We start from the raw sequence: 25,253 nt of genomic DNA, 5'->3' as shown, positions 1-25,253 counted from the left end.
CCCTATTGGTTTAAACATTGTATTCCCCGCCTTGTGGTCCGCCCCCAGTTTCTCCCGGTTGGTTAAATGTCACAGATATCTTTTCACTAAAAATCTTTTCTTAAGATTTTTTCCCTTCTGAGAAGCTGAGGCCTCAGAAACAAAATGTAGACAATGGTTATCTGCTGCTGTGGAATGCAACAGGGGGATCCGTGATTGGCCCATCTTGGATGTTTATAATTAATGGCCAATCCCAGCCCGGTTAGCTTGGACTCTCTGTCCGATACACAGACCTTTATTATTCATTCCTTTCTATTCTTAGCTTAGCTAGCCTTCTGAGATGAAACTTTTCCTTCTATTCTTTTTAGTATAATTTTAATGTAATGTATATCATAAAATAATAAATCAAGCCTTCTGAACATGGAGTCAACATTCTCGTCTCTTCCCTCACCTGAAAACCCCTGTGAACACCATCACACCATTCTGAGATAGACTAGGCCAAGGATGCGTGGGGCCTCTGAGCCAGTCACGATGGGGTCTTTCTGTCACCCGTTCCCAGTTAAACTCCCTTCGGCCTCCAATACAGCCAGCTGCTGGGATCCTCCTGTTACCCCAGAAATAGAAATGGATTCTGCTCCTACCTACCTTGATGGTATCAGGGTACATTGGGAACCGGTGTCAACCAAAGCCGTATATTTTTGAGGGTCAGATGTACCAGGCCACTGGATCCACATGGTCCAATAGATCCGATTGTCCCTGTCCTCTACCTGGCTAGAGGCAAGCCCCGCCTATTCCTGGACGTGGCACACATTGCTCTCTTCCTGTCAATAGGCTCCTGAGGTTCCTTCAAGAGGATCAGTCATATCATCATTCCTAGATTGTCTGGAATTCTGTGTGCGAGAGACTGGAGCAGCACTGACTCTAGATGAGCTTCTTGTGTTAGGTGTTCCTCTTTTCAGTTCATGTACCCTGGCTGCTAAGGAAGAGGTGGGTTTTCCATCCCACTTCCTCATGTCTTCTCCATGCTCCTGAAGGAAAAACCAGAGGTTAGCTCCTCTCTCCTTGGCTGGGCGATGCCAGCCCCTAATGGCAGAGACTCTTGTTGGTTCTGGCCAGATGTGGTAGACTTCTTCCTTAAGTTCCTTTTTTAGTTTCTGATGGCCCTCTTCAATCAAGCTCTGGACTTGCTCAGCCAGCCTTGTTTCCATGGACAAGACATGGGTACAATATGGGGCGGTGGCAGTGCCCTCGTAAATTCTTAGATTATTGGCCAAGACGCCCACCCTGTCCTTGCCTTCCCTCCTTTATAGTGGTGCCAGGTAGAGGGAGTATATCTCTGCTCCAAGCCGTGCAAATCTCAATCACATTTGCCATGTGCACTGGACACAATCTGGGCTTTTATGAAATCTCTTGTCTTCTGAGAAAATTATCTCTAGCACAGCCAGTTCCCTCAGGCATCAGATACCTTGTTCCATTGTGCTCCATTTTCCTTGGTGTACCTGGAGATTTTCTTCACAAAGGTATCTGTCCCTCACACTCATCAGCAGTCGCCACCTGAGGCTGAGAGTTTCTTGGGTTCTCCCGATCCCCTGGTCAATGACCACATCCCGGGACAGCGATCCCAGTTGCCTTGCCCCACTTCCATCCAGAATGGTGTCATTGGCTGCAGCATCCCAGATGGGAGCAGCCAGGTCAGGATGGACTCATTCGTCTGTCAGGTGAATTCCCTCCGCAGATCATGCAGCTTACCCAGGGATAGAGAGCCAGTGATGTTTTCTGGCTCTGTTTCTTCCGCTGATTGCGAGGGTCCTGCCACATCCTCATTAGTCACTATGCAGACTGATTTACTCTTTGATTTCTTCTTCTCAACGGGGGCAGCTGCTACTGGTTCAGGCTGTTCTGGTTCGGTGACGGTGTGTGTGAAGATGCTGACTATGCTTTTGGTTCCTTCCTCCACTGTGACAGCCTGCGTAGACACAGACGCTGTTTCGCTTTCAGGTTCTTCCTCCTCTCTGGCATTCTGTGCGGACACGGACGCTGTTGCTTTGCTTCTCCTTTCCTCTTCCTCAAGAAAACACTGCACCACACCATGTAGTGCTTTGTTTCTAAGCATGTTGCAGGCTGTGCAGAGAAGAGAAGACAAAGCGGAACTAACAACACCACTATGTCATCCTTGGCATCCAGAGAGAACTTAACATTTTCAAAAACTGCTGTGAAAAGCCTGAAAGGATGGAAAAAGTAATCCTTTATCCCTCCCCCTGGGCGGAGCATCTCCTAATGGGCTGATATCATTCTGAGTCATGGGGTGGGTCCTTGATTACCTGTTGAACAGAAATGGCTCCTGGAGGGAATTATCTCTGAGTCATGTGGCAAGACATTGATGGGCCCATTAACAGGAGATAAGGAAAAAACGATGCTCCTCCTGGTTTCAGCAGCTCTTGAGGATGGGAACAGAATATATTTTTATATTGTAACCTAGGACAATACAGGATACATGTTCTTGCATTTGCAGGAAGTTTGTATGGATTTGAAAAGTATCCTTATACCAGAGGCACAAAAGTATTCTCATACCCTTTCTAATCATCTTCAAACCAAGCAATTCTCACAATACCTAACGCATGAATTACTTGAAAGTGAGTTGAAGAAACATGGCAAAGACAAGTAGTGTTCAACTGCAGAGAATTGTTTAGGGACACCATACCCCAATATTTTAAATCAGGAAGCATGGATGGACTGTTTTTTCCCTTTAGTAGACTACAGAACCAGCGGTCCCTTGCAGGAGGGTGTTTGGATTCAAGATGACACTGACAACTAAGAGCATGGCTACATAGAAGGTGCTGCTTTTCGACCAGAACATTCAACTACTTAATGGCAGATCTTTCCCTTAAGATGCCATATTTTAAAAGAGCATCTAAAATGCCATTTCATTTAACAGGGTGTTCCAAACATCATTTACAAATTTAGACTAAAAGTAACACTTTTCCTAGTAATCTTTCATTTTTTGCAGCTGAGTGCTAACATAGGCAGCAAAGAAGAGAACAGACCACAGCTGTTTCTGGAGCATCTTGAACAAATGCCCTTGCTTATGTTCTAATCATTCACTTCACCAAAATACCTAATGATGAAGAAAACGTTGTGAAAGCATTACTAGTAGTGTTACATGGCAATGTATGGGTGTGATTTATCAAGTAGAATTTTTATCACATAAATGATACTTGGCAAACAGCAAATGAAGGGGTTTTCTTCAGCTCTCAGACTGAAGTTACATGTCAGTAATTTAATAAAAGGTAACGAGAAGGATATTTTTTAACAGTGAACATGAAACTTAATTACACCCCTACCATGGACATCTGAATCTTATTATTAGACAGTGTCCGATTTAGAAAAAAATAAAGAATTAACACAGTTTAAAGAAACATAGGATCATAAACCCTTTGCTGATGGAACGTAGCCTATTCACTGGTTGAAATGAAGCAGATAGGGCATATGAAATATTTTTTGTGGATCAAACATTTATTTTCTAAAATGATGCTGACAGATGGTGAACTCACCAACTTATATATTGCACAGAAGATAAGGGTACATAGCTTGCTACATCAAGTTATCCCTTGGAATCATCATCCAAGGGGATTTTCCCCTGCATCTGTGAAAATATGCCTAGCTTTTTCACAATACTTTTGCAGCAGCATTGTTAGGCCTGATCAGCTGGTATGGAGGGTGACTTATCAGCAGCAAGGTGACTGGCCAGGGGAATTTGCTTCAATGGATTTTGATCTACTGGGTATTTTGAAGACCTGCTTCAGCCCTGTTTGTCAAACACCACCTTTAAAGGGTGATAAACAATTGTTCAGGCTGTGGATCACATGAAGAAGTACTTTCTGGTGTCTGTACTGGGCCATATGCTCTTTATTCTCTCCCTCAACTTCTCCATCACCTCTCATCTGTTTCACATGAGCTATGTTCAAGGTCCACAGGCTACATTTCACAGAAGCATGAGGCCTGATGCAGTAAGAATGATGAATAGAACACAGCTGGGATCAATTTTCCAGTTGGGATAAAATGCATTGTGCACACAAATCCAATGAGAAGGTGTTCCCCCTATGCCCGGAAAAACCTTCACTAGTACTAGGATTCTATGTAAACCGCAACTTAGTCTGAAATAACAGCTTTTATCTGAGAGTGTCTGAGAGGTTTGTATGAAGCAAAGATATTTGACATATGCTGTTGCAGAGCTTTGTTCAAACATGGCTTATAGAAAAAGGCCATGAACACATACAGCTGGTTAAATAGTAAAAGGCAGCTGTAAGCGGCAAGTTCACAGGCTTTTTCCGTAACAACAATAAACACCATGTCCTTGAGTAAAGTGATGAGAAAAACATGGTGGAAAACATGGAGGCCTTGAGAATGGTCAATAACAAGTCAACAACAAGATGAGAAAAACAAGTATTAGTCTCAACAAGAAACCACAAATATTAGCAACAAAGGAGGGGTTGGCATGTAATCTATAACCAATGATGAGCTCAGGTTTTGCAATATGTATGAGCTTAATTAACACTACTATAAAAGTGTGTAAGTTGGATCAATAAATCAGAGTTCGATGCTCATCAATCGGATGGTCGTCTCCCTTCACTTTCCTCAAATGGTGACACCCGATCGTGATACGGCAACGCACCACGGAGGAGTGAAGACACGGGTCGGGTCCTGAAGCAGCCGGGACGGCAGAAAACGTGGAGAAAAGAAATAAAAAAAAAAGGGATAAAAAAGAAGCTGAGACGCGTCGTGCCTCAGGCGATCGTAAAGGCGAGCCCGACCGATATTGCTGCCGGACCTTGAAGAGCTGCAATCAGCCCTGACGATTTAGGTATGGAAAGGCAAGCAGCATATGATTTATTTACTGCCTTTTTACAAAAAAGGCAGGTTAAGGGGATAGATTTGCAAAAGGATTTACCAGGGCTATTGGCTTATGGCTACGATAGGGGAGTTTTTATTAACCCCCATACGGTTCATGAGTTAACGGAGTGGCGTAAATTCGGTGATTTATTATGGGAGGCTACTTTAGAGGGCGATAAAACTGCCAAGAAGTTAGGTAAATTATGGAGGGTGGTTCACAATGAGATGTTAAAGCTTCAGGCCGAGCAGGCTACAGCTGCACATGGGCGTAATAAAGATTACGATCAGGACAGGGGAACATCATTAGCTCCTGCAATGAGGACGGTTTTATTACCTGCTTCGCCACCCTCCTCTGCTTCACCAAGCCAGGCTATACAGCGCGCTTCTGAGGCTTCCACACCCCCTGAACAACAGGAGCCATGGCCGAGACCACCCGATAATCTCCCGAAAATCAATGAGCCGATTCCTGGGGCGGAAAAGGACCTAGCAGGGGCTATTGCAAGGGAGCGGAGGTTGGCGTGGGCTGCGCTTGCAAGAGAAGCTATGGAAAAGGGGGATGAGGAAGTTATCAGCGCTGCTACCCAGCTGGCTTGTCCTGTTGTATTCAATCCGCAGGAGGGAGGGGGTATGCAGGCTACTATTACAGCCCTTGATTGGAAATTACTGTCTCAGCTGAGGTCTACTGTTAGTCAATTTGGAGTGAAAAGTGAGCCAGCCAAACAGATGTTAGACTATATTTTTGATACCAGTCTTCTTTTGGTGAATGATTGTCGAGGATTAGCTAAATTGATCTTTACCCCACATCAGCAGTTGTTATTTAATGCTCATTGGCGAGAGCTTGTAAATGAATGTGTGGCGGTAGAGAGGCAGCCGGGAGACTATTGAAGTGAAGGGAGACGACCCATCCTAATTGATCAGCATCGAGCTCCATTTACTGATTCAATCAGTCACTTTTAATAACAGTGTTAATTAAGCTCATACATATTGCAAAATCCGAGCTCATCATAGGTCACAGATTTAAACATTAATCCCTCCTTTTGTTTTTAATACCTGTGGTTTGTTATTGAAACCAAGATTTGTGTTCTCACCCTGATATGAAAGGTTCTCAAGGCCTTCATGTTTGTCACTTTTGCTTTCCCATACCTTATCCAAGGACAAGATATTTACTTGTTATTAAAAACAACCTGAGAACTTCTGCTGTTTACATAAACGTGCCTGAGAATCTTGTTGTTTACAGAAACAGGCTTTGAGAATTTGCTCCTCACAGCTGCCTTTTACTTTTCCATCAGCTGTATATTTTCATGGCCTTTTTTCCTTCAAGCCATGTCTGAGCAAAATTCTCCAACAGGAGACCCTCTCCATGGTATAACTGTTAATGAGCTTATGGGCCTGGGACCTTTTCTTCGTACCGAGGTACAAGCTTTGTTGGGGCAAGAGAAGTGCCGTGAGGCTATGAGGTTGGTCAGGCTTGCTATAGAGAGGGTAAAAGAGCCAGGAGGGATACCCATGTATATGGGAATTAAGCAAGGGCCAGAAGAGTCATTCGGGTCATTTATTGATAAGGCTGCTGCAGCAATCGAAAGGGCTGGGGTGCCAGAATATCTTAGGGGGGCATTACTCAAGGAGTGCGCTCTTCAAAATTGTAATTCTACTACTAGGAGCGTGCTTAATACCCTGGATGCCAATTGGACTATGGAGGAGGCATTAGAGATGATGGCTTTAATGCCATCAGGACCACAAGCCTTTGTAGTAGATGCAATCAAACAATTAGGGCTAAGCTTACAAGAACAGGCAAAGACCTCTCAGAATCAGGTGTTAGCTGCTCTTGCACCACTTCAAGTGTCAGCAGCACTGCCTCCAACGTCTAGTTGGTGCCAGAACCGCAGTGACCGCGCACCAACACAAGTCGTTGCTGCCGCAACAGCACCCTCTCCTGTCTCCAACCCGCCACAACCGGGAGCCTCGGCTTGGAACCAGCAGCTGCCGTAGGAGTTATGCTGATGACCCCACACCCACGGAAAATTCCGAAAGGGATTCATGTACCTATTGTTATACAGGGTCAATATGGGTGCTTTGCTTTTCAGAAGATCATCTGCGTTTTTGTTGGGATAATTTGTTTTGCCTGGCGTCATTGGTGTGGACTATATGGTTATGGTGCATACTCCTTTACCACCACTCCAAATTAACAAAGGACTGAGAATTGCTCAGCTGGTGACACTTGAGCCAAATGACTAAGGGATTACAGACTATAAAAGGACAAGAGAGGGGGGAAAATGGTTTTGAATCCACAGGAGGACTTACCTTACTGACTTTGAACCTTTCTGAGAGACCCAAGAAAAGGGTGGAAGTGGAATTTCAAGGACAGAAAGGATCATTTTCAGGCTTGTTCGACACCAGATTCCAGCATTATTAGCCTTAGCCGTTCGCCTCCTCTCCGGGTTCGCATGAATGAAAAACAGCTAACAGCTTTCTTTTTCAGTAGTCCAATTACCACCTACCGTGCAATGCCTGATAAGGCAGGACATTGTGGCTCAGTTGGGGGTGGTTTTAACCCTTTGGGGCAAAAGCCATTGCTTGGACGGTGGCTGGGGAACCTTATAGGGATACTAGGTGTGCTTTTAATGCTTTGGCTTATTTTACCTTGTATTTTTAATTGTATTCAAGATATGGTCAGTAGAATGATAGAAAAAAACCTGGCAGACTAACCTCCTTGAGCAAAAAAAAAGAAAAACGGGGAATATGTTGCAGAGCTTTGTTCAAACATGGCTTATAGAAAAAGGCCATGAACACATACAGCTGGTTAAATAGTAAAAGGCAGCTGTAAGCGGCAAGTTCACAGGCTTTTTCCTTAACAACAATAAACACCATGTCCTTGAGTAAAGTGATGAGAAAAACATGGTGGAAAACATGGAGGCCTTGAGAATGGTCAATAACAAGTCAACAACAGGATGAGAAAAACAAGTATTAGCCTCAACAAGAAACCACAAGTATTAGCAACAAAGGAGGGGTTGGCATGTAATCTATAACCAATGACGAGCTCAGGTTTTGCAATATGTATGAGCCTAATTAACACTACTATAGAAGTGTGTAAGCTGGATGAATAAATCGGAGTTCGATGCTTATAAATTGGATGGTCGTCTCCCTTCACCTTCCTCAATATGCAGTTTTGAATATCAGAGGAAAAAGAAAATGTCAAGAAGTTTTTAATTTTACTGGTTTTAATTTTAAATTCCATGCCCTTTTTCAAAAAGTGCCAGCTCAAATGCCCATCAACATATTTTAGTCATCTGTAAGTCAGTATTCATATAAAACGTGCTTCAAATCAAAAGAATTTCAAACCTTTCCTCAAAGTTTATATGCCTAGATTTATTATTTCTGACACATATTAGATAAAAGGAAGGCATTTTTTGCTGTGGGGGTGCTGGGACACTGGGACAGATTGCCCAGAGAAATTTTGGATGTCCCATCCCTGAAAGTATTCCAGGACAGGTTGGATGGGGCTTTGAGCAGCAACAAAGGTAGAGAAACAAAGTTTGAATATAGAAGAAACTCAGACTAAAGTTGATTTGCGGAGAAAAGAAGAAACCTCACAACTTTGTAAAAGTTGTAAAGCCCAGTATGCTGTTATTAGGACACGCGCCGGACGCAAGCCTCCCCAAAAGGCATGCGTACCCCCGGAGACTTCGAGTCTTCTTTTTATCCCCCTTCCAAATGCATATGCATACAGTTTCACAATACGTTCATACATATCCATTCCGCGTGACATTTAGCACCAGTTCTTTATCAAAGGAATTTCTAGGTCGGGGGCAATTTGACCTCGTGGTCTTTTCTGTTTTTCTTTCTCTGTCTCCTTGTTGTCTCAGGAATGCGGCCTCTCCTTCAGCTTTGGCTCTACAGACCCTTCACCTCTTCCAGGCTCTTTACCTAGTTCAGGATGGATCCCTACTCTGTCTCATTCCCCCCTTTCCTAGGAAATAAGTAAATTCTTTTACTTAAGGAAATCCTTCACGACAATAAGCGTCTTTTAACGCTTCACCATGTACGTTTGACAAAGAGGTTAGTACAGCTATTCGTTGTAGCATTCTACAGTTCCAAATTAACAATATAATAGATAATCCTAAGCTTATCCCAACTACTATTAGTAAAACTACAGTGGGGTGGCACAACTTATTAAAGATTCCATTCGCAGTTGGTGACCACCCAAAGATCACATCCCACCAGTGATGATCTATATTTTGTCTTATTCTTTGTAGAACCCTGGTTATCTCCTTTGTATCATGTTGGACAGTAATTAAGGTTTTCTTCCCACTCTCTTGGATTTCTTTCAGGATTTCCAAAAGGCCTTGGTGCTTAATTAATTGTTTCACTAATGTAAGGTTCATCCCAATAGGGGTAGGTGGTAGTCTGTGATACATCGTGTAATTAGCTTGAATCAGCTGGTGGGATGTCACTGGGGCCAAGTACGAAAAATCACACCCGATAATCTTAACAAAATTACAAATACAGAAGTTAGAATGATTTCTGCTAGAGAGAACAACATCATTGCTATCAATTTGTACTGCAGCACAGGCAGTCCTCAGACACACACACCCTTTTCCAGTATATACGAGCACAGTTTTCTGGTCAGTGACTGGATGAATTTCAAATTGACAAATACTCTGTTCAGTGTCCAAACACACATCCTGAGCATTAATAGTATTGCTTTCACAAATGAATCACATCTGTTCTCTAGTAATGCAGGATTCTATGTTTACTGTCTGCCACTTTCCATTCATCTTTCGTGCCCACACTCGATGTTCTGAAGGATAGAGTATTGTTTTTTCATGGTTTAACCCTAGGGCAATGATGGGATGGATAACATAAACAGTGGCATTACGTATGGTAAGCACAAAGGCAGTGGCCACATTAGAAACAGGATCATAGGTGAAATTCACCATAGTCCACCAGGATTGAAACTTCCTTTCAATATCAATTGCATTATCCCACACAATTTCTTGAATTTCAGCTGGAAAATTACCTTCACCCCTTTCCCATATGATCAGAGCTGCTGTTGCTTGTATCCATAACTGTGCTTTTATAAAACTGAAAGCTAAAGACACATTATCTTGAACTGTACTAAGTGCTTCTATCATTAGCTTGTGGTCTTGGTCCCCGGCCGTTTCCCACTTTGACAGTACTTTTGAAATCTGTCACTGGCTAGTTCCTAATGCCAACAGAGATGACTGTAAGGGTTGCCTCAATTTTGTTAGGCTACCTGCTGCAGTGGTCAGTTAATTCATCAGTATCTCTGAATCACTTCCATTTAAAACTTCTAATCCTGTCCCTAATATGCCAGTTAGATCCTTTCTCGTTCTGCTCCTGAGGTATGCCTGTTTTTGTAACCATGTGTTCCAGCCCTCAAAGGAAGTTTTTAGGAAGGAGGAGTAGGCTGGTTGGATTTTTGAGATGTTAATTTGCATCCCACAGTTTCTGTTCCTGCCATTCCTGCTTCTCATATACCTGATCTCCATGAATTACCATAGTGGATAGGTTTAAATCCTTTACCTCAGAAGGTTCTCCCATGGATCCAGTATACTGATTAAACGCCTGGGACCAAGGCCATTCAGCATTGCTCTGAATAAAGGTACTCTCAAGTTCTAAAACTTCAGTTATGATTACACACAAAACAATTCTACAAAATAAAATATGAGCTACTCCCGACCGCAATATACTCATTTTGCCCCAGTAAGTTTTAGTCTCAGTTCATTGTCTCCTGGAGTCACTCCTCAAAGGGTTTCTGGCCCTTCTTCACCCGAGAGTGATGAATCTAGGTGTTCTGCTCCTTGATTTTGATTGCAGTGAAGGTGGTGAGAAGCACTTGGAACGGTCCCTCCCACTGTGGTTCCAAGGTCTTTTCTGTAAGAGACTTAACATATACATAATCTCCAGGTTGTATGTTATGTACTGGCCCATCTAACTCCCGGCTCCGAGTTCCAGCCACATGTTTCTCAATTTTTCTGAGCTGTTTGTTTAAGGCCACCATGTAGGTGGCTAGTGTTACCTCTCCAATATGGGTGGACATTCCCTTTTGTATTCCATATGGTCCTCCATAGAGTATTTCAAAAGGGCTCAACTTTTCTTTAGCTCGAGTTTTAGTTCGAATTCGCAGTAGTGCTAGTGGAAGAGCTTGGGGCCAGGGTAGATTAGCTTCCTGCCCCAGTCTTATGATTTGCTGTTTAATCAAATGATTCATTTTCTCCATCTGGCCGCTTGATTGGGGGTGGTATGGGGTGTGGAGCTCGCAGTCTATGCCCAGGTGGCTACTAATCTGTTGCACTATTTTGGAAATTAAATGTGATCCTCTATCTGAGGACATTGTGGCTGGAACTCTGAAGCGCGGTATTATTTCTTGTAATAATACCCTGGTCACCTCTCTAGCTTTGACAGTTCTGGTGGGGAACGCTTCTGGCCACCCTGAAAATGTATCTGTCAATACCAGCAAATATCGATACCCCCCTTTCCTTGGGAGTTCTGAAAAGTCAATTTGCTACTGTTGTCCAGGCCCATGGCCTCTCCCAGTCTGACCGAGTTTCGGCCTGGGGATATTTTTGGGGTTAGTCTGGAGGCAAGGATCACACTGTCGGGTCACCTGAGTAATAGTGGCATATAAATTCCTAGCAACAATTCTTTCAATCAGGTATGTGTATAGGGCATTTATTTCCCGGTGCGTTTTCTGGTGTTCTTCCCTTACTAGTGACCACAATAAATGGGAAGGGATTACCAGTTTCTTTTCAATGGTAGCCCACCCTTCTTGGTTATACGTCCCGTTTTGATCTTCAATTAATTTCCTATCTCTCTTGTTGTATTCTGGCTTACCTTCAAGAGAGATTTGTCCATCTGGAATAAGGACCCCTTCAGTAGCTACCTCACCTTTTGCTGCTTCTTTTGCCTGTCTATCCGCCAGCTCATTTCCTTCTTCCAATTCTGAGCTCACTCTCTGGTGTGCCTTAATGTGCATAATTGCTACCTTTTCAGGCAGCTGAACTGCTTCCAGCAGCTGGATTATCTCTTGTGCATGTTTGATGTTCTTTCCCTGTGAGGTCAGCAGTCCCCTCTCCTTCCAGATGGCCCCATGTGCATGTACAACTCCGAATGCATACCTTGAGTCTGTGTAGATGTTTATTCTCCTCCCTTTTGCCCTTTCCAAGGCACGGGTCAGGGCAATTATCTCAGCCTTCTGCACGGAGGTACCTGTTGGTAAGGGTCCAGACTCGATTACCTCTCTGCAGGTGGTCACTGCATACCCAGCATGTTGCTTCCCATTGGCAACATAGCTGCTCCCATCAGTGAACCAGGTCTCTGAGTCATCCAGAGGGGTGTCCTTTAAGTCTGGGTGGCTGGAGTAGGTAGCTTCAATGGTCTCCAGGCAATCGTGATGCACTGCCTCTCCTTGATTTCCACTGAGAAAGGAAGCTGGGTTAACAATATTAGTCACCACGATCTCTACATCATCTTGCTCTAGCATGATGGTCTGGTATTTCAGAAACCTCTGCGGTGAAAGCCAGTGGCCACCCTTTACTTCCAGTACTGCAGACACTGTATGGGACACTAGCACAGTCAATTTTTGTCCCAGGGTAAACTTGCGTGCTTCGTGAATGTTCAGCACGACTGCTGCTACAGCTCTGAGGCAACCTGGCCATCCTTTGGCTGTTGCATCTAGCTGCTTAGAGAGGTAAGCAACTGCCCTTCGGTATGGACCCAAGTCTTGAGCCAGTATTCCCAGGGCAATTCCCTGTTTCTCATGGGAAAATAGGAAGAATGGTTTACTCACATCTGGAAGTCCCAAAGCTGGAGCTGACATGAGAACATCCTTTAGCTGGTGAAAGGCCCGTGTTGCTTCTTTTGTCCACTGGAGATCTCTGCTTCCATTGGCAATAAGAGCATAGAGGGGTCTGACAAGCAGTCCATAATTATAAACCCACAGCCGGCACCATCCTGCCATGCCTAAGAAGGTTCGGAGCTCTTTTATTGTCTGGGGTTTTGGGGTTTGGCATATGGCTTCGTTGCGAGCCTGCCCTAAAGTCCGTTGCCCAGCACTCACCTCGTACCCCAGGTAGATAACTTTCTGTTTCACTACTTGTGCTTTTTCTTTGATACTCTGTATCCTTGGAGTCCTAGGAAATTCAAAAGGCTTACCGTCCAGGCCACACATGCTTCTCTCGCCTGAGTGGCCACTAGAAGGTCATCCACATACTGCAAAAGCCTCCCTCCTTCCTGTGGAGCTTCCCAGGACTCCAGATCCTTTGCAAGTTGCTCCCCAAAGAGAATGGGGGAATTTTTCCAGCCTTGGGGTAGTCTGGTCCATGTGAGCTGAGTTTTGCACCCACTTTTAGGGCTTTCCCATTCGAATGCAAAGATTTTTTGGCTGGCTTCATGGATGGGGAGGCAAAAGAAGGCATCCTTTAAATCTAGAACAGTAAACCAGGTTAGCTCAGGTGTTAGGCAAGTTAATAAAGTGTATGGATTGGCTACCACTGGATACAGATCTTCAGTTATTTTATTGACAGCCCTCAAATCCTGTACTATCCGGTAGGACCCATCAGATTTTCGAACAGGCAAGATGGGAGTATTGAAATCAGATTGGCATTCTTTCAGTAATCCTAACCGCAGAAAATTTTCGATTATTGGGCTGATTCCTTCCCTATCCTCTTTCTTTAGGGGGTACTGCTTGATTCTCACTGGTTGTGCTCCCTCCTTGAGTTTGATTACTATGGGGGAGGCATATTTCGCCCTTCCTGGCACATCAGAGGCCCACACCCCAGGAAATACCTGACCTACTATTTCTTCATCAATTTCTTCCTTAATGCCAATAGCTGTCAGAGTTAAACTTAATACCTCTATGTACTTTTGATCATTCACCTTGTCCTGGGGTGACGTTATGATGCTTGTATATCCCCATTCATCTGTTCTGTGCCTTTAAGACCGGCACTGAAGAGTGGAAGTTTTCTTTGGGTTTCTCTTATCAGGAACACAGAGGAAAGCGGTACATGAGACTGTTTTTTCACTTCCAGCTTCAGCTTGCTGCTTTTGCTTGCTCTCTTTTTCTGCTCTTGCTTCTGCTCTGCTTTCTGCCTCTGCTTATTAGCTAGTTCTAGCTAAACAGTCCACATTGCTTCCTGGACTGTTTCTCCTCTCCTGTTCCTGTGACCATCTCGAACCTGCTCCGGACTGGGACCCGGGAACACCGAAGGTTCGGCTGCAGCGGCTGGCCCAGCGCCGGAGGGACTGAGAACAGAGCAACCACCCCCCGAAAGAGACTTTCTGATTTTGCCATCTTTCTCAAAGCGGTGTCATCGGGTATTGTTCATTTTGTGTGCTGGGGGGTGCGGGGCCAGTCAAATAAACAGGTTCTTTCCACCTCTCTCCGAGGAATTTTTTTCCCGAACCGGTTGGGGGGAGGGGCCGTGTGGGTTTCGCTTTCTGGAGGGGCCCTCCTTTGCAGATTCTTTAACAAATTTGCCCTAAACCAGCACACACCTCCACAGTAATTTCCCCATTTTTCAATGTAATGGTTGTTTGTAATTGTTCCAATAAATCTCTCCCTAAAAGTGCCCTTGGTGAATTAGGCATGTACAAGAATTTATGAATACCCCATTGTTTTCCCAATTTATACCTCAAAGGTTTGCAAAAATATGCCCTTTCAGACTGGCCAGTTGCCCCCTGCACTACAACATAATCATTTTCCACAGGCAATAAAGCTTTATTTAAGACTGAATATGTAGCTCCCCTGTCAACCAAAAATTCCACCCTTTTCCCTTCTTCCCCCAGCCTCATTGTTATAACCAGTGGATCCGCTGGGGCAGGATCCCCCGGTCCTCCTCAGTTGTTTTGTACGTGTGCAGCCATCAGTTGGTCACTCCTTCTTCATTCTGGGCATTGGTCTTTCCAGTGACCAATTCTTTTGCAGATTGCACACTGGTTCCTGCTCAGCCGAGGTGGTCCTTGTCTCGGTGGGCCCTGGTTGTATTTCCTCTGCCTTTCCTCCTGTACCACTGCCACCAACCTTTTCATTCCTTGTTTATATCCTTCCTCCCGGTTACTAAATACTCTCCAGGCTTCCTCTAACAAGGCTTCAAGATTCCTCCCATCTGGTCCCCGAATTTTCTGACGTTTACGCCTGATATCTCCAGCAGACTGCCCCAAAAATGAATTAACTAGTTGATTTGTCCCTATCTCAGACTCCGGATCTAATGATGTATGACGACGCATAGTATCCCTTAAACGCTCTAGAAATTCAGATGGAGTCTCAGAAGGCCCCTGCTTAAGGGAATATAAGGCAGACCAGTTTATGGTTTTTGGAATAGCTCTTTCTACCCCTGTTGCTATCCACTCTTGATACTCTGCTAATTTCTTTACCTCTGCCGACACATTAGGATCCCATTCTGGGTCTTGGAGGGGGAAATGTTCTTTTACATCCAGCTGGGTGGCCTTACAGTAATCCTCTGCCAAATTCCCTGCTGTCTTTAAGATCAGCTGTTTCTCTGTTTCAGTGAAAGCATCTTGTAGTAGTTGGATGTCAGCCCAGTCTGGATTGTGCTGTTTGATAACATATCGTAGGCGTTTGGCAGTGAGTATCGGGTCAACACGATAATTCCTCGCAATCCTTTCCCATGCTTCTAAATCAAGGGTGGTGAATGGCACTTTAATCATTAATTTGGCCCCTTCTGGTCCCACTGCCTGTCACAGAGGGGCCTGTAGCACTACTTGCCTCCTAGTTCTAGATGCGACTGGACTGTCAGGAGGGGGGTGGGTTCTAGTGAATGTGCCTTCCCCACCTGAGTCCTCCTCCTTTTTGGGGAAGTTCCCTTCCTCCTCATCCTCAGTTTCAGCCTCAACTTCCCTAACCCCCTCCCCCCCCCTCGGGGAGGAGCTGGAGGGTATTTCACCCACTCAAATGTGTCCCTTTCTTGCTCCTCAGAACGATAGACCTTATCTGATCTCATACACCGTTGTCCTATACTGCATGCTGAACAACAGCGTTTGATTTGCCCTCTCTTTGCCTTGTTATCTTTTTCAAGGGCCAAGACCAGTGGGTCTGAGGGTGTTTTAATCCCACAGTGCCTTTGCCACTCTTGGTGATTTCTTAAAACAAAAAACATGTCAGCATACGAGACCTCATCCCATTTACCTTCCCGTCTTTAAAACAACATCAACTGCAGTAAAGTATTATAGTCTAGGGTTCCAGTGGGTGGCCACCTTGCTCCGTCCTCTAACCTGTATAAGGGCCACCAGCGTGTGCAATACTGGATTAGATCCTTTTTATTCTCAGAGACCCCCAGCTAGTGACTTCCTTCCAGTGGGCCAAGATGCACCCTAAGGGGCTGGCCGGTGGAACTTCCTTGCTCTGGTTAGTTCCCATTATTTCCTTCTTGCCCTATCTCGCTTCCACCCAAACCTCTTTTCACAGGACTTCACAGTAGCTTCCCAGTCCTCCTCCCACACACTCCAAGTGGCAGGTATCAGATGCGATTTCCCACACACAAGTTTTAAGATCTTAGACTCTGAATCAGCTTGATCAGAAACCTCTAATCTACACTTGGGGCACGTGCCCCGTCGCCTGCTAGAACAACAATACCAGCGTTTCCCACAAACTACGCACTGTAATAATACCCACGCAGCGTGCCAGCCTCTTGATGCGCCAAAGGCTACTCGAAATTTCTCACAAAAGCAAGCTATTCCATTTATTACAGGGAGCTCTAAATCTTCTACAGCAAGGTGTTCCCAGTCCAGACTTACAAGAGTGCCAGCTGAAGTCCGGTAGAGCCCCTCTAAATGAACTCGTTCGTCTCCTCTATCTATCCAATAATTCACCGGATTCACAAATTCCCAAGGGTCAAGTCCAAATCACTGAGGCAGAGGAACACCTCGTGTTCGTCTAGCCACGGTGAAAGCATGCACAACCTACACCACAATTTACCACCTTTACTCAATAAACGTCCTCACCCATGCTTTTCCACAGTTTACTCTGTTTTCTCTGTCGGGCGCTCCCACCCCCGCGCAGCCTGCTTCGGCCGGTGTTTACTCAGCCTCCCCAGCGGCAGGTAGGACCTTTTTCCCCCCCCGCCCAGTAGAGCACTATGGATCTACTCTCTTTTATGCACCATACACTTTATACGCTTGCACAATTACAAATACAGCACGCTGATCACACAATGCAACATACAGCAACACAGTGTCCGGACACCACTCACACACACACAAACAAAGAAAACATACACGGGTTCAGCTCTGCCCTATCAGAACATGAACCCCAATACACGCATACACGGGTTCACCCAGCTCACCCCAGAGCCGCTGGCGGTCCTGCTCTATCAGGACAACGAAACGACGAACACCGTCTCTAATACAGCTGCTCTATCAGCTGAACCCAGACGTCTCTGGGTGGTTAACTCCCTTGCTCTCCTTCCTCCCCCCCCCCAGGGGCCCCTCAGTACACACCATATCTTCCTCCGCAGGCCAGCAGGTCCTTGTCTGTCCCAGCAGAAGGCAAGTCGAGACAAGTGGAGCTTCCTCCAGGAAAATCCTGGGGCGCGCCTAGGAATCCGTCGGTCCCCCCCCTGCCCCTGCGGGGACAAAGATGGAGACGGAAAATATCTCTTTCTCCTGGCTGGCTCGCCAAGAATGATTTGCGGAGAAAAGAAGAAACCTCACAACTTTGTAAAAGTTGTAAAGCCCGGTATGCTTTTATTACGACGCGCGCCGGACGCAAGCCTCCCCCAAAGGCATGCGTACCCCCGGAGACTTCGAGTCTTCTTTTTATCCCCCTTCCAAATGCATATGCATACAGTTTCACAATAAGTTCATACATATTCATTCCGCGTGACATTTAGCACCAGTTCTTCTTTATCAAAGGAATTTCTAGGTCGGGGGCAAATTGACTTCGTGGTCTTTTCTGTTTTTCTTTCTCTGTCTCCTTGTTGTCTCTGGAATGCGGCCTCTCCTTCAGCTTTGGCTCTACAGACCCTTCACCTCTTCCAGGCACTTTACCTAGTTCAGGATGGATCCCTTCTCTGTCTCAAAGTACAGGAGCAAGTTTTCTCAGCGCTCTTGGGGTAAATACAAAGTTGCACAAAAATGCATTTATCTGTGATTTTCACTACTGTAACACAAAGGTTCATGAAAACTTTGCAGAAGATATCAAATTTTAAAAGAGATAAGAATTACAGCATAAAATACATGGGATGGTGTCATGGTTTGAGCCTGGCACAGAGCCAGTGCCCCCATGAAAATGCCCTCACCCTGGTGTCTGCTGTGAGATGTGATCAGGAATAAGCAAAACAGGCTCTAGCTTAAACATAAAGAACACTTTATTACCTAAACTACAGGAAAATAGGAAAAAAACTATAAGGAAAAGAGAAGAAAAAAATTGAAAACCTTACAAAAAACACTTTCCTCCTCCCCACCACCAGAATTTCCCAATCCGATACATTCCCCCAAAACGCCAACTGCCCAGCCTGGCACCACCCCTTAGTATACTCAAACTTCAGTCCATGAAGAGGAGAGGAGTCCTTCTTGTTCCATAGGCTTCCCCTGGAAACACGTTGAAACCTCGTGTGCTTCCAATGTCACTCGGCACCGCCCGGAAAGTCCTTTTGCCGCTTGTGACATCTTCCTTCCATGCCCAGTGCTCTCACCACTGTGCATGGACCAGAGCTGCTTTTAGGGCTATCTTTTAAGGATGCCTTGTCTCACTCCAAAAAGGCACAGTCTCTGCTTTGGGACATCTGTCCCCCCCATATTTTTCCAACCCCCTGGGGCCGAGGGGTCCCCACGATGAACCCTCCTGGTTCTGAGGCACTGCCTCCCCCTAAGTGCAGTCTCTGTGTCACAGGAACAAACTGAGTCCATGGCTACAAGAAAAGTCCAGCCAAAAGGCCACTCCAATCATCTCTCTCTCCACTGAGCCTTCTCAACATTCTTCGGGCCAGGTCCTTGTCTCATCTCATCTCCTATCTCCCTTCTTATTCAGCTCTGAGGAGGATCAGCATTTTTGCAAGGCCCCACTCATGTAAGAAAGGGGTTAAAACTTCAGTCTCTGTCTTTCCCAGAGCACTCCGGCACTCCCACACACGCTGCTGCTGCTCCGGCCGGCTGGGCTGCACCCTTCTCTCCCTTTTCTCCTCCTGGGCCGGCTGCTATCACATTCAGATGCCAGCTCTCCCTCTCTCTCCCTCCTGGGGGGGGCATGGCTGCCCAAGGGCTGTCTCTTGGGCTGCTCCTCCACCCTTCCATCCTCGAGGGCCTTCTCACCCCCCATCTCTGTCCAGGCCCCGGGCCTACCACATGGCTGCCCCTCCCCCGCCCAGCAGCAGCGGCTGGACAGGGGAGGGAGATCCGACCTCTGTCCCTCGAAGTCCCAAGAGGCCTCTCAGGGCCAAAGGTCTGCTTTTTAACCCCTGTGTATTCTCGGAGGTGTGTCCAAACCCCACTGGTCACACCAGGTGCCAATATCAAACTCCGAGCATCCATTGGTTTGACCACAGCCTCCCAGAATTCCCACTTCTTCCTGGTCAAACCACCACAGATGGGTTTCTAGATGGGACACTGTCTAAGAGAAAATCTCTGTATTTCAACACTTCATCACATTAGGATTTCATGAAGTGCCAAAGAACATGGCAAAATATCATTCAGGCCATTATTTACTGGAGTTCAGCCTGGCCATTAGTAGGAATTGGGTTTGAACAAAATGTAGATATACCACACACACTTTCCCTTCACTGAAAAATTACTGTTTACAATGAATAAGCAATGAGGATCAAAATTGATTGAAAGCATCTTAAAAATGTAAAGTATTTCATTGTAAATGATCTGTGATCCAATTACTTTTTCCACCTTAGTGAGGGACAAAGAAATTCTTCCATATCATGATGGTTTACAATTGTATATACCAATGTTTTCTTCTGAAAAGATATAATCTATTTCTTTCTTTCTATTTTTAGAAGAAAATATTCCTAGACATACAATACATGAGAACTAAGTAATTTTAAAGAAACAAATGAAATGAAAATATTCTGTAAATATAATTAAATGAAAAGCTGTGTTTTAAATAGGAGGTAGATATTTAACAGAATTTTTGTACCAGATATTTGAATTATTGCACCAGCTATTTTGCCCACAAAGAGAGGTATTTAGCATTACAGTCTTTTCCAAGGTGTTCATGATCTGCTATGCTGACTTCTGTGTGTGCCTAGGTGTGTGTGGAAGGGGGGCATGTGAAGGGGAGTGTGTATCTTTGCTTAACACTTGTAGTGGCAGATTCATGCCTCAGCTCCATAATTTGTTTTAGAAACTTCACAGAGAGTGGATATGAAGTTTAATATCAACAAGAGATCAATTCCCAAATCATCCATTTTACTCTACCTTATAAATCATATGCTTTGTTGCATATTTTATCAAATATACTTTCAAGCCACATGGAGGAATGAGAATGTGGAGAATCCCTCCAATGTCTTGCAACTTTTATGCACATAGATTTTCAAGAAAATCATAATTTCTCTTTTAAATATGTCTGGGACAGGCATCATGGTGGTGTCAATCTGTTGGAGTTTTTGTTGCTGGGAGAAGTTGCACAAAAGGATTGGTTTTTACATTGACCAGTTACTGAATCAAGTGCAGGAATACATTGGAAATTCAACTGGGGGTTCCTTTTTCTAGCAGACTACTTCTAGAACTAGCTTGCAGACTGAAGCTGACTCTTTTTCTCTCTTTTTGTTTCTTTCCTATTTTCTTGGCTTCTTTGCCACTATCTACACAATTTTAGAACTTTTTTCCCAACTAAAATTGTTTCATAGTGTGATAATTATGATACATTTTTTACAAGGAATTTTTAAAATCTTTGTTAGAGTTAAGAAAGTTAAAGACTTAGGTCTTTTTCTTCCCTTATCAATATTGCAATGAAATTGTTAAATAAAGACCAACTCTTTATTTCTATTTTTCTTTTGAACCCAAGGAGATAATTCCCATACATTAATACATTTTGTGGACCAATATTTGCCATTCTGATGTAAGTTGTCCCTTCTCAACAATATACATTATGTGACTATGTTGACAACACTTTTGGTGAAGATCCTAACTGGTCTTAGACACACATAGGGAGAAATTTGCTCAGCCAGTGTCAGTCTTAAGCATGCGTATCAGAAGATCTTTCTATAGCTGGGGAATTTTCCCATGAAAGGGATTCAGTTATGGAAGAGATACTTATCCCAGAATTTTACATTCTTCTTGAACACTACTTAAGGAACTTAGATCCCATGTCCATTTGGATCTCTCTCTGCACAGAACTTTGGCATGCCAGTCCTTGAAATGCATCTCTAAGAGAATTCACTAGCACAGAATGAATGAGAGTGGAAGGGATCTGTGGGGCTCACCAGGTCCAACCTCCCTGCTTAAACCAGGATACCTAGAGCCTCTTGCCCAGGATTATATTGGAATATGATCCCAATATTACCAGGCAGATTGTGCCTGGGCTTGTCTAACCCTTGCTGCTGGGCCAAAGACGGAAACTGTCGTATTTCACCTCAGAGACACTTTTGGCTGGCTGGATGTTGCAGCTGGGCACTGAAACAACCCAGGCTTGTAGAAACTCAGTTTACCTCGGGTGGAAAGGCTTCAAGCTAGGGTGAAGAGGAAAAGGAGATGGATTCTGCAGAGGGTTTAATCCAGAGTTTTCTTCCATGGTCACAGACATCTAAATCTTGGTAACAGCTCCAACAGAATGCTGAGCACATGGTCCTGGCTCAATTTAAGCCCAGGGACAGGGGAAGGGACAGGTGAGGCACCAACCAAGTGAGAGGAGGAGGGTCTCAGGGGACGAGAGACACACAGACAGGCCAGTGACCCCAGGCCTGAAGGGCATCCTTTGAACTTGACCAACCACATGAGGCCTTGCTGGAATTTGAAGACTGATTGACAGCCCAGCAGGGGGTGAGGGGGAAGAGAGGTATTGCCACACCTGGGAAGAGACTGGGAAGTAAAACAGGGAATGAGCTCACACTGCAACAGGATTATATCTGGGTGTACTTTTAATGTCTTCAAAGATCCAGACTCCACAATCTTTCTGGACAGTCTGTGCCATGGTTCAGTCATCCTCACGCTAAAAAATAATTTTGTGATGTTCAGAGGCAATCTCCTGTATTTCAGTGTGTGCCCACTGCCTCTTGTCTTTTCACTGAGCATCATTGAAAAGACACTGGTTCCCTCCTCTTTGCACTATTCCTTCCAGTATGTATGTGTGCTGCCATGTAGATAAATGTCAAAAACCTCCCTGAAGCCAAGGCAGACAATAAATATTCCCTTCATCTACCAGGCAAGTTGATTCATCAGAGGAGTTTAAAAAGTTGTCACGCATTAAGTTCCCCTGGTAAATCCATGCTGACTACATTATTTTGTCCTCCTTCATGTGCCTGGCAATGCTTTCCAGGAATAGCTGCTCCATCAACTTCTCCATCAACTTCCTGGGGATAAAAATTAGGCTGGCTGGCTTGTATTTTTCCGAGTCCTCCTAGTTGCCTTTTTTGAAGATGGGTGACATTTGCTTTCATCCAGTCTTTGGGCACTTTCCTCAGTCACCATGATCCATCAAACATGATTAGGAGTGGCCTCAGAATAACATCTCCTTACACCCTTGAGACCTGTGGATCCATCTAAACAGGGCCTGTGGACTTCATGGAATACGTACCATTTCAGTGACTATGCCCATAAAAGTTTGCATGGGATAACAGGACATATAAACAGGTACCTGAAGAGTGAGTGAAAAGCTATGGAAGCAATCCAAAAGGACAAAGACTAGAGTTCCCTTTTAAGACAAAGCATTCTATCATGGAGCTGAGCAGCTTTAGATCTAGGTAAGCTTCCCCTCTGAAAGGATGCAGAAGACATTATTTTTCCTTATCCAGTAATAAAATATATTGACCATTCACTTTCAATACAAAAATTAAATTATTTCCAAAACTACTGCCTCCTAACTAGACAATAATGTACTGGCTGGGTATTCCCCTAACAGATGAGAGCACCTGCTTGATGTCTCTTATGCCTACAGACTATTCAAATTAGGTCATTTGAGTGGGGATTACTGGTCTTTGAACTTTCTTTATGATGAATTTGGAATGTTTACTGAAGCAAGGACCAGAAGATGAAAACTTCATTTCCCATCATTGCACATTAACATCCATGGCTGTAATGCCATTGTTTCTCACCAACTGAGTCAAGAATTTATGACTACAAAGTGGATTAGCGCCAAAAGGAAAGCTAAAGGCTGGATAATATTCTCTCCTGGTAAAGCTATTTATCTCAAATGAAGTGATCAAATTCTAATCACTCACCGGCCTAAAGCTTCAAGGAGGGGGACATGGACCAGGTTTAGTTGCACTGCCATTCTCTTTGTCACCTCAGTGTTTAATAGGGGTATGCAGACATTCAAAAACATAGCTTTGCTGAATTCATAAAATTCAGTCTTAAAAATAACTTTTTAGCAGCTGAAATGAAAAGAACAAATAAAGTGCAATTAATTCCATGGAAGATTGAAATTATTATTTCTTCATTTTGCAATTGAGGATGTATATTGTGTAAGTTTGTCTTGTGTTGTTCTACAGGTTTTCTAACGGGCACATCTTTCTTTATGAACGGACTGTCCTTTCTTAAATACTTTCATATGGAGGAACATGCTTCTGATAAGAAGAGCACTAGGACGTCTTTACTTGAACTTTTATTTTTACTGATGCTTGGTCCTCTGAAATGAACAGTTTTTTAAAACTGAAATGTGTTACTATTGTTCCCACGGGGTAAGCCACAGACTCTTCTGGTCAGACCTGTCACTAGTCAGCTATTCTCCTATCTGCCTTTAAGTAGTTGAATGTTCTGGTCTAAAAGCAGCACCTTCTATGTAGCCATGCTCTTAGTTGTCAGTGTCATCTTGAATCCAAACACCCTCCTGCAAGGGACCGCTGGTTCTGTAGTCTACTAAAGGGAAAAAACAGTCCATCCATGCTTCCTGATTTAAAATATTGGGGTATGGTGTCCCTAAACAATTCTCTGCAGTTGAACACTACTTGTCTTTGCCATGTTTCTTCAACTCACTTTCAAATAATTCATGCGTTAGGTATTGTGAGAATTGCTTGGTTTGAAGATGATTAGAAAGGGTATGAGAATACTTTTGTGCCTCTGGTATAAGGATACTTTTCAAATCCATACAAACTTCCTGCAAATGCAAGAACATGTATCCTGTATTGTCCTAGGTTACAATATAAAAATATATTCTGTTCCCATCCTCAAGAGCTGCTGAAACCAGGAGGAGCATCGTTTTTTCCTTATCTCCTGTTAATGGGCCCATCAATGTCTTGCCACATGACTCAGAGATAACTCCCTCCAGGAGCCATTTCTGTTCAACAGGTAATCAAGGACCCACCCCATGACTCAGAATGATATCAGCCCATTAGGAGATGCTCCGCCCAGGGGGAGGGATAAAGGATTACTTTTTCCATCCTTTCAGGCTTTTCACAGCAGTTTTTGAAAATGTTAAGTTCTCTCTGGATGCCAAGGACGACATAGTGGTGTTGTTAGTTCCGCTTTGTCTTCTCTTCTCTGCACAGCCTGCAACATGCTTAGAAACAAAGCACTACATGGTGTGGTGCAGTGTTTTCTTGAGGAAGAGGAAAGGAGAAGCAAAGCAACAGCGTCCGTGTCCGCACAGAATGCCAGAGAGGAGGAAGAACCTGAAAGCGAAACAGCGTCTGTGTCTACGCAGGCTGTCACAGTGGAGGAAGGAACCAAACGAGAAACAACATCACCCATGTCTACGCAGACTGTCACAGAGGAGGAAGGAACCAAAAGCATAGTCAGCATCTTCACACACACCGTCACCGAACCAGAACAGCCTGAACCAGTAGCAGTTGCCCCCGTTGAGAAGAAGAAATCAAAGAGTAAATCAGTCTGCATAGTGACTAATGAGGATGTGGCAGGACCCTCGCATTCAGCGGAAGAGACAGAGCCAGAAAACATCACTCGCTCTTGTTTTGCGGAGAAAAGAAGAAACCTCACAACTTGTAAAAGTTGTAAAGCCCGGTATGCTTTTATTACGACGCGCGCCGGACGCAAGCCTCCCCAAAAGGGCATGCGTACCACTGAAGATTTCAGACCTCCTTTTATCCCCTTTCCAAATGCATATGCATACAGTTTCACAATAAGTTCATACATATTCATCTTGCGTGACACTTAGCACTAATTCTTCTTTATCGGAGGAATTCCTAGGAGGAATTCCTAGGTCGGGGGCAGATTGACCTCGTGGTTTTTCTGTTTTTCTTTCTCTGCCTCCTTGCTGTCTCTGGAACACGGCCTCTCCTTCAGCTTTA

The sequence above is a fragment of the Zonotrichia albicollis genome, chromosome W (assembly GCF_047830755.1).
Source record: "Zonotrichia albicollis isolate bZonAlb1 chromosome W, bZonAlb1.hap1, whole genome shotgun sequence".
NCBI lineage: Eukaryota > Metazoa > Chordata > Aves > Passeriformes > Passerellidae > Zonotrichia > Zonotrichia albicollis.
The sequence above is the reverse complement of the archived record's forward strand: the minus strand, read 5'-3'. Positions refer to the sequence as shown.